Genomic DNA, 9,248 nt, shown 5'->3' with positions numbered 1-9,248 from the left:
TAACTCGTATTCCAGCTCTAATAGAATGCTACATAGCAGCCTAGAAATTTCATCTGTAAAACTGACTAGATAGCACATACCATTTAGGAATACTGCAAAATTAGGAGTAAAATATGTAAAACTGTGCAGGCCCTGTCACCTAACAGACACTAAATAAACAAACATTAGTTACTATTCCTGTCATTGGTATCAGTGTTATTAGCCTATGCAGGATAGGTGACAACAGTAAGCATATGCTGGTAAATCGTTTTTCTTGTTTTTATCACATCATTAGGAATAATGAGAGATTAAAACTAAAACAACTCTAGCAGTTAACATTTTGGGTTGATTTCAATGATACCCTTTTCACTTGTTCTTACTAACTCTGAACTTTACTAATCTTAAAAAAGTCCACAAAAAAAAAAAAAAGAAAAAAGCCCACACTTTTTTTTTTTTTTGCCAATGGTACTTTTAATATAAATGTATACAGTAAATTAATATAGAGCTGTTTTTTTTTCTTTTTTTAAACTTTATTAACTTGAGTATTTCTTATTTACATTTCTTTTTTTTTTTTTTTATTAACTTGAGTATTTCTTATATACATTTCGAGTGTTATTCCCTTTCCCGGTTTCCGGGCAAACATCCCCCTCCCCCCTCCCCTTCCTTATGGGTGTTCCCCTCCCAACCCTCCCCCCATTGCCGCCCTCCCCCCATAGACTAGTTCACTGTGGGTTCAGTCTTAGCAGGACCCAGGGCTTCCCCTTCCACTGGTGCTCTTACTAGGATATTCATTGCTACCTATGGGGTCAGAGTCCAGGGTCAGTCCATGTATAGTCTTTAGGTAGTGGCTTAGTCCCTGGAAGCTCTGGTTGCTTGGCATTGTTGTACTTTTGGGGTCTCGAGCCCCTTTAAGCTCTTCCAGTTCTTTCTCTGATTCCTTCAATAGGGGACCTATTCTCAGTTCAGTGGTTTGCTGCTGGCATTCGCCTCTATATTTGCTGTATTCTGGCTGTGTCTCTCAGGAGCGATCTACATCCGGCTCCTGTCGGTCTGCACTTCTTTGCTTCATCCATCTTGTCTAATTGGGTGGCTGTATATGTATGGGCCACATGTGGGGCAGGCTCTGAATGGGTGTTCCTTCAGTCTTTGTTTTAATCTTTGCCTCTCCCTTCCCTGCCAAGGGTATTCTTTTTCCTCATTTAAAGAAGGAGTGAAGCATTCACATTTTGATCATCCGTCTTGAGTTTCGTTTGTTCTAGGGATCTAGGGTAATTCAAGCATTTGGGCTAATAGCCACTTATCAATGAGTGCATACCATGTATGTCTTTCTGTGATTGGGTTAGCTCACTCAGGATGATATTTTCCAGTTCCAACCATTTGCCTACGAATTTCATAAACTCGTTGTTTTTGATAGCTGAGTAATATTCCATTGTGTAGATGTCCCACATTTTCTGTATCCATTCCTCTGTTGAAGGGCATCTGGGTTCTTTCCATTTTCTGGCTATTATAAATAAGGCTGCGATGAACATAGTGGAGCACGTGTCTCTTTTATATGTTGAGGCATCTTTTGGGTATATGCCCAAGAGAGGTATAGCTGGATCATCAGGCAGTTCAATGTCCAATTTTCTGAGGAACCTCCAGACTGATTTCCAGAATGGTTTTACCAGTCTGCAATCCCACCAACAATGGAGGAGTGTTCCTCTTTCTCCACATCCTCGCCAGCATCTGCTGTCACCTGAGTTTTTGATCTTAGCCAATCGCACTGGTGTGAGGTGAAATCTCAGGGTTGTTTTGATTTGCATTTCCCTTATGACTAAAGATGTTGAACATTTCTTTAGGTGTTTCTCAGCCATTCGGCATTCCTCAGCTGTGAATTCTTTGTTTAGCTCTGAACCCCATTTTTTAATAGGGTTATTTGTTTCCCTGCGGTCTAACTTCTTGAGTTCTTTGTATATTTTGGAAATAAGGCCTCTATCTGTTGTAGGATTGGTAAAGATCTTTTCCCAATCTGTTGGTTGCCGTTTTGTCCTAACCACAGTGTCCTTTGCCTTACAGAAGCTTTGCAGTTTTATGAGATCCCATTTGTCTATTCTTGATCTTAGAGCATAAGCCATTGGTGTTTTGTTCAGGAAATTTTTTCCAGTGCCCATGTGTTCCAGATGCTTCCCTAGTTTTTCTTCTATTAGTTTGAGTGTGTCTGGTTTGATGTGGAGGTCCTTGATCCACTTGGACTTAAGCTTTGTACAGGGTGATAAGGATGGATCGATCTGCATTCTTCTACATGTTGCCCTCCAGTTGAACCAGCACCATTTGCTGAAAATACTATCTTTTTTCCATTGGATGGTTTTGGCTCCTTTGTCAAAAATCAAGTGACCATAGGTGTGTGGGTTCATTTCTGGGTCTTCAATTCTATTCCATTGGTCTATCTGTCTGTCTCTGTACCAATACCATGCAGTTTTTATCACTATTGCTCTGTAATACTGCTTGAGTTCAGGGATAGTGATTCCCCCTGAAGTCCTTTTATTGTTGAGGATAGCTTTAGCTATCCTAGGTTTTTTGTTATTCCAGATGAATTTGCAAATTGTTCTGTCTAACTCTTTGAAGAATTGGATTGGTATTTTGATGGGGATTGCATTGAATCTGTAGATTGCTTTTGGTAAAATGGCCATTTTTACCATATTAATCCTGCCAATCCATGAGCATGGGAGATCGTTCCATCTTCTGAGGTCTTCTTCAATTTCTTTCCTCAGTGTCTTGAAGTTCTTATTGTACAGATCTTTTACTTGCTTGGTTAAAGTCACACCGAGGTACTTTATATTATTTGGGTCTATTATGAAGGGTGTCGTTTCCCTAATTTCTTTCTCGGCTTGTTTCTCTTTTGTATAGAGGAAGGCAACTGATTTATTTGAGTTAATTTTATACCCAGCCACTTTGCTGAAGTTGTTTATCAGCTTTAGTAGTTCTCTGGTGGAACTTTTGGGATCACTTAAATATACTATCATGTCATCTGCAAATAGTGATATTTTGACCTCTTCTTTTCCGATCTGTATCCCTTTGATCTCCTTTTGTTGTCTGATTGCTCTGGCTAGAACTTCAAGAACTATATTGAATAAGTAGGGAGAGAGTGGGCAGCCTTGTCTAGTCCCTGATTTTAGTGGGATTGCTTCAAGTTTCTCTCCATTTAGTTTAATGTTAGCAACTGGTTTGCTGTATATGGCTTTTACTATGTTTAGGTATGGGGCTTGAATTCCTATTCTTTCCAGGACTTTTATCATGAAGGGGTGTTGAATTTTGTCAAATGCTTTCTCAGCATCTAATGAAATGATCATGTGGTTCTGTTCTTTCAGTTTGTTTATATAATGGATCACGTTGATGGTTTTCCGTATATTAAACCATCCCTGCATGCCTGGGATGAAGCCTACTTGATCATGGTGGATGATTGTTTTGATGTGCTCTTGAATTCGGTTTGCCAGAATTTTATTGAGTATTTTTGCGTCGATATTCATAAGGGAAATTGGTCTGAAGTTCTCTTTCTTTGTTGTGTCTTTGTGTGGTTTAGGTATAAGAGTAATTGGGGCTTCATAGAAGGAATTCGGTAGGGCTCCATCTGTTTCAATTTTGTGGAATAGTTTGGATAATATTGGCATGAGGTCTTCTATGAAGGTTTGATAGAATTCTGCACTAAACCCGTCTGGACCTGGGCTCTTTTTGGTTGGGAGACCTTTAATGACTGCTTCTATTTCCTTAGGAGTTATGGGGTTGTTTAACTGGTTTATCTGTTCCTGATTTAACTTCGATACCTGGTATCTGTCTAGGAAATTGTCCATTTCCTGAAGATTTTCAAATTTTGTTGAATATAGGTTTTTATAGTAAGATCTGATGATTTTTTGAATTTCCTCCGAATCTGTAGTTATGTCTCCCTTTTCATTTCTGATTTTGTTAATTTGGACACACTCTCTGTGTCCTCTCGTTAGTCTGGCTAAGGGTTTATCTATCTTGTTGATTTTCTCAAAGAACCAACTTTTGGTTCTGTTGATTCTTTCTATGGTCCTTTTTGTTTCTACTTGGTTGATTTTAGCTCTGAGTTTATTTCCTGCCTTCTACTCCTCCTGGGTGTATTTGCTTCTTTTTGTTCTAGAGCTTTTAGGTGTGCTGTCAAGCTGCTGACATATGCTCTTTCCTGTTTCTTTCTGCAGGCACTCAGCGCTATGAGTGTTCCTCTTAGCACAGCTTTCATTGTGTCCCATAAGTTTGAGTATGTTGTATCTTCATTTTCATTAAATTCTAAAAAGTTTTTAATTTCTTTCTTTATTTCTTCCTTGACCAGGTTATCATTGAGTAGAGCATTGTTCAATTTCCACGTATATGTGGGCATTCTTCCCTTATTGTTATTGAAGACCAGTTTTAGGCCGTGGTGGTCCGATAGCACGCATGGGATTATTTCTATCTTTCTGTACCTGTTGAGGCCCGTTTTTTGACCAATTATATGGTCAATTTTGGAGAAAGTACCATGAGGAGCTGAGAAGAAGGTATATCCTTTTGCTTTAGGATAGAATGTTCTATAAATATCCGTTAAGTCCATTTGGCTCATGACTTCTCTTAGTCTGTCTACATCACTGTTTAATTTCTGTTTCCATGATCTGTCCATTGATGAGAGTGGGGTGTTGAAATCTCCCACTATTATTGTGTGAGGTGCAATGTGTGTTTTGAGCTTTAGTAAGGTTTCTTTTACATATGTAGGTGCCCTTGTATTTGGGGCATAGATATTTAGGATTGAGAGTTCATCTTGGTTGATTTTTCCTTTGATGAATATGAAGTGTCCTTCCTTATCTTTTTTGATGACTTTTAGTTGGAAATTGATTTTATTTGATATTAGAATGGCTACTCCAGCTTGCTTCTTCTGACCATTTGCTTGGAAAGTTGTTTTCCAGCCTTTCACTCTGAGGTAGTGTCTGTCTTTGTCTCTGAGGTGTGTTTCCTGTAGGCAGCAGAATGCAGGGTCCTCGTTGCGTATCCAGTTTGTTAATCTATGTCTTTTTATTGGGGAGTTGAGGCCATTGATATTGAGAGATATTAAGGAATAGTGATTATTGCTTCCCGTTATATTCATATTTGATGTGAGGTTATGTTTGTGTGCTTTCATTCTCTTTGTTTTGTTGCCAAGACGATTAGTTTCTTGCTTCTTCTAGGGTATAGCTTGCCTCCTTATGTTGGGCTTTACCCTTTATTATCCTTTGTAGTGCTGGATTTGTAGAAAGATATTGTGTAAATTTGGTTTTGTCATGGAATATCTTGGTTTCTCCATCAATGTTAATTGAGAGTTTTGCTGGATACAGTAATCTGGGCTGGCATTTGTGTTCTCTTAGGGTCTGTATAACATCAGTCCAGGATCTTCTGGCCTTCATAGTTTCTGGCGAGAAGTCTGGTGTGATTCTGATAGGTCTCCCTTTATATGTTACTTGACCTTTTTCCCTTAGTGCTTTTAATATTCTTTCTTTATTTTGTGCGTTTGGTGTTTTGACAATTATGTGACGGGAGGTGTTTCTTTTCTGGTCCAATCTATTTGGAGTTCTGTAGGCTTCCTGTATGTCTATGGGTATCTCTTTTTTTAGGTTAGGGAAGTTTTCTTCTATGATTTTGTTGAAGATATTTACTGGTCCTTTGAGCTGGGAGTCTTCACTCTCTTCTATACCTATTATCCTTAGGTTTGATCTTCTCATTGAGTCCTGGATTTCCTGTATGTTTTGGACCAGTAGCTTTTTCCGCTTTACATTATCTTTGACAGTTGAGTCAATGATTTCTATGGAATCTTCTGCTCCTGAGATTCTCTCTTCCATCTCTTGTATTCTGTTGGTGAAGCTTGTATCTACAGCTCCTTGTCTCTTCTTTTGGTTTTCTATATCCAGAGTTGTTTCCATGTGTTCTTTCTTGATTGCTTCTATTTCCATTTTTAATTCCTTCAACTGTTTGATTGTGTTTTCCTGGAATTCTTTCAGGGATTTTTGCGATTCCTCTCTGTAGGCTTTTACTTGTTTATTAATGTTTTCCTGTGCTTCCCTAAGTGTGTTCAGGTCTTTCCTGAAGTCCTCCAGCATCATGATCAAATATGATTTTGAAACTAGATCTTGCTTTTCTGGTGTGTTTGGATATTCCATGTTTGTTTTGGTGGGAGAATTGGGCTCCGATGATGGCATGTAGTCTTGGTTTCTGTTGCTTGGGTTCCTGCGCTTGCCTCTCGCCATCAGATTATCTCTAGTGTTACTTTGTTCTGCTATTTCTGACAGTGGCTAGACTGTCCTATAAGCCTGTGTGTCAGGAGTGCTGTAGACCTGTTTTCCTCTCTTTCAGTCAGTTATGGGGACAGAGTGTTCTGCTTTCGGGCGTGTAGTTTTTCCTCTCTACAGGTCTTCAGCTGTTCCTGTGGGCCTGTGTCTTGAGTTCACCAGGCAGCTTTCTTGCAGAAGAAAATTTGGTCTTACCTGTGGTCCCGAGGCTCAGGTTTGCTCGTGGGGTGCTGTCCAGGGGCTCTCTGCAGCGGCAGCAACCAGGAAGACCTGTGCCGCCGTTTCCGGGAGCTTCAGTGCACCAGGGTTCCAGATGGTCTTTGGCTTTTTCCTCTGGCGTCCGAGATGTGTGTGTAGAGAGCAGTCTCTTCTGGTTTCCCAGGCTTGTCTGCCTCTCTGAAGGTTCAGCTCTCCCTCCCACGGGATTTGGGTGCAGAGAACTGTTTATCCGGTCTGTTTCCTTCTGGTTCTGGTGGTGTCTTAGGCACAGGGGTCCTGCCGCTCCTGGGCCCTCCCCCACGGGAGCCCAGAGGCCTTATACAGTTTCCTCTTGGGCCAGGGATGTGGGCAGGGGTGAGCAGTGTTGGTGGTCTCTTCCGCTCTGCAGCCTCAGGAGTGCCCACCTGACCAGGCAGTTGGGTCTCTCTCTCACCGGGTCTGGGAGCAGAGAGCTGCTGCGGGCCGGGATCCGCGGGTGTGGGACTTCCGGTAAACACAGAACGTGCCCGGTTCTAGAGAAATTCTGCTTCCGTGTGTCCCAAGCTCACCAGGCAGCTTTCTTGCAGCAGAAAATTTGGTCTTACCTGTGGTCTCAAGGCTCAAGTTCGCTCGTGGGGTGCTGCCCAGGGGCTCTCTGCAGAGGCAGCAACCAGGAAGCTCTTATTTACATTTCAATTGTTATTCCCCTTCCCGGTTTCTGGGCCAACATCCCCCTAGCCCCTCCCCTCCCCTTCTCTATCGGTGTTCCCCTCCCCATCCTCCCCCCATTACCACCTTCCTCCCAACAATCACGTTCACTGGGGGTTCAGTCTTGGCAGGGCCAAGAAAAGCCCGCACTTTTAATCTATCTTTAAAAACAAAAATATCATATAAAATGCAATATTAAGGCAAGCTGACGACTGTTTTTTTTTTCTTTTTAATTATTTTTAGTATGTGTGTGTGAGGGTAGGGACACCCTCAGAGACTAGAAGTGTCTGGTCCCCTGGAGCTGGAGTTAGAAGCAGTTGTGAATTTCCAATGTGGGTGCTTTGTGATTTAGCAATTAAGAGCTAGAAGACATGTACAGTACAACAGGTGTCCCTCTAACTGTCCTCAGCCTTCTGTCAGAATTACATCAGATTTAGTAATGGAGCCCTCAGATGGGATGTTCTCAAAGGTTGGACACAATATTACCCACCAACGTGGGGAAGAGAGCTGAACACCCAGAAGTGTAGACATCCTGAGACCGCAGAACAGACTGCCACCTCTGCACACTTCTGCCAACATCCCCAGTCCAAGAGGAAACTGCACAGTGCTTCTGGACACAGGGATATAGGAACAGACAGCTGTGGGTACGCAGGGTTCTGGTCTGTGTCCAGAACCAAACTGAACTGGCCAACACTTGCTGCACCCAAATCCCACAGGGAAGAGAGCTGAACCCTCAGAAGTGTGCATACTCCTGAGAAGTTAGAGGAGAATACCCTCTACCCACAGTCCAGACCCAAGAGGGAATCGCATAGTGCCAAATGTGCCCACTGGGTGCAAGGACCTAGGAGCAATCAGGAGCAGGACCCATTGATTCCTGCCCATGCCTAGAGCTGGAAGACAGTCTCCAGAAGCGCCACCACAGCTCAGAGCAGAGGTAAGACCCACTTTTCTGCTACCAAGTGGCCTGCCTGGTGGATTCAGGATACGCAGAGGCAGAAGTCCTCTGGGTCAGGGCACTTCCTGTTCCTGGCTCTACCCGGAAGTGATCTGATACCATCCCACAGTTCCCTGTACCCAAGTCCTGTGGGGAAGAGAGCTGAACAACCAGGAGTGCAGACATCCTGAGACCACAGAACAGACTGAAACCTCTGCACACCTCTGCCCACATCCCTGCTCCAAGGGGAAACTGCACAGTGCCTCTGGACATAGGGATATAGGAACAGACAGCCACCGATTCTGATCTGCGTCCAGAACTGAACTGAACCTGCCAAAGAGCTCCCATGGGGGAGAGAGCTGAACCCTCAAAAGTGTGGACAATACTGAGAAGTCAGAGGAGACAACCGTCTGGCCACAGTCCAGACCCAAGAAGGAATCACCTAGTGCCAACAGTGCCCCTGGGTACAAGGACGTAGGAGAAATCAGGAACAGGACCCATTGATTCCTGCCCATGCCTTGGCCTGAAAGACAGTCTTCAGAGGTGCTGTCACACCTGAAATCAGAACACCTGATCTGAGAAAAGGCTGGAAGAAAACAGGAAAACAGTTCTACAGGAGTGCTGACAAAGAACTCTATAGCAGGGTCAAGTCACTCTCAGAAACAGCAAGACAAGCAAATACCAGACACAACCCAATGGCTAGACACAAGCACAGGAAACTAAGCAACAGAAGCCAAGACTGCTTGGCATCATCAGAGCCTAGTTCTCCCACCAAAGAAAATATTGGATATCCAAACACACTAGAAAAGTAAAATTTAGATTTAAAATCACATTTATTGATAATGATGGAGGACTTTAAGAAGGACATAAAGAATTCTCTTAAAGAAATGCAGGAAAACACAAGTAAACAAGTAGAAACCATTAAAGAGGAAACACAAAAATCCCTGAAAGAATTATAGGAAAACAAAAACAAACAGGTGAGCAAATTGAAAGTGGAAATAGAAACAATAAAAAAAGCACAATGGGAGAAAACCCTGGATATAGAAAACCTAAGGAAGAGACAAGGAGCCGTAGATAAAAGCATCACCAACAGAATACAAGAGATAGAAGAGAGAATCTCAGGAGCAGAAGATACCATAGAAAAT

Source organism: Rattus norvegicus, chromosome 14 (genome assembly GCF_021556685.1).
Source record: "Rattus norvegicus strain SHRSP/BbbUtx chromosome 14, alternate assembly SHRSP_T2T, whole genome shotgun sequence".
NCBI classification, from domain to species: Eukaryota; Metazoa; Chordata; class Mammalia; order Rodentia; family Muridae; genus Rattus; species Rattus norvegicus.
This window is presented reverse-complemented; position numbering follows the sequence as displayed.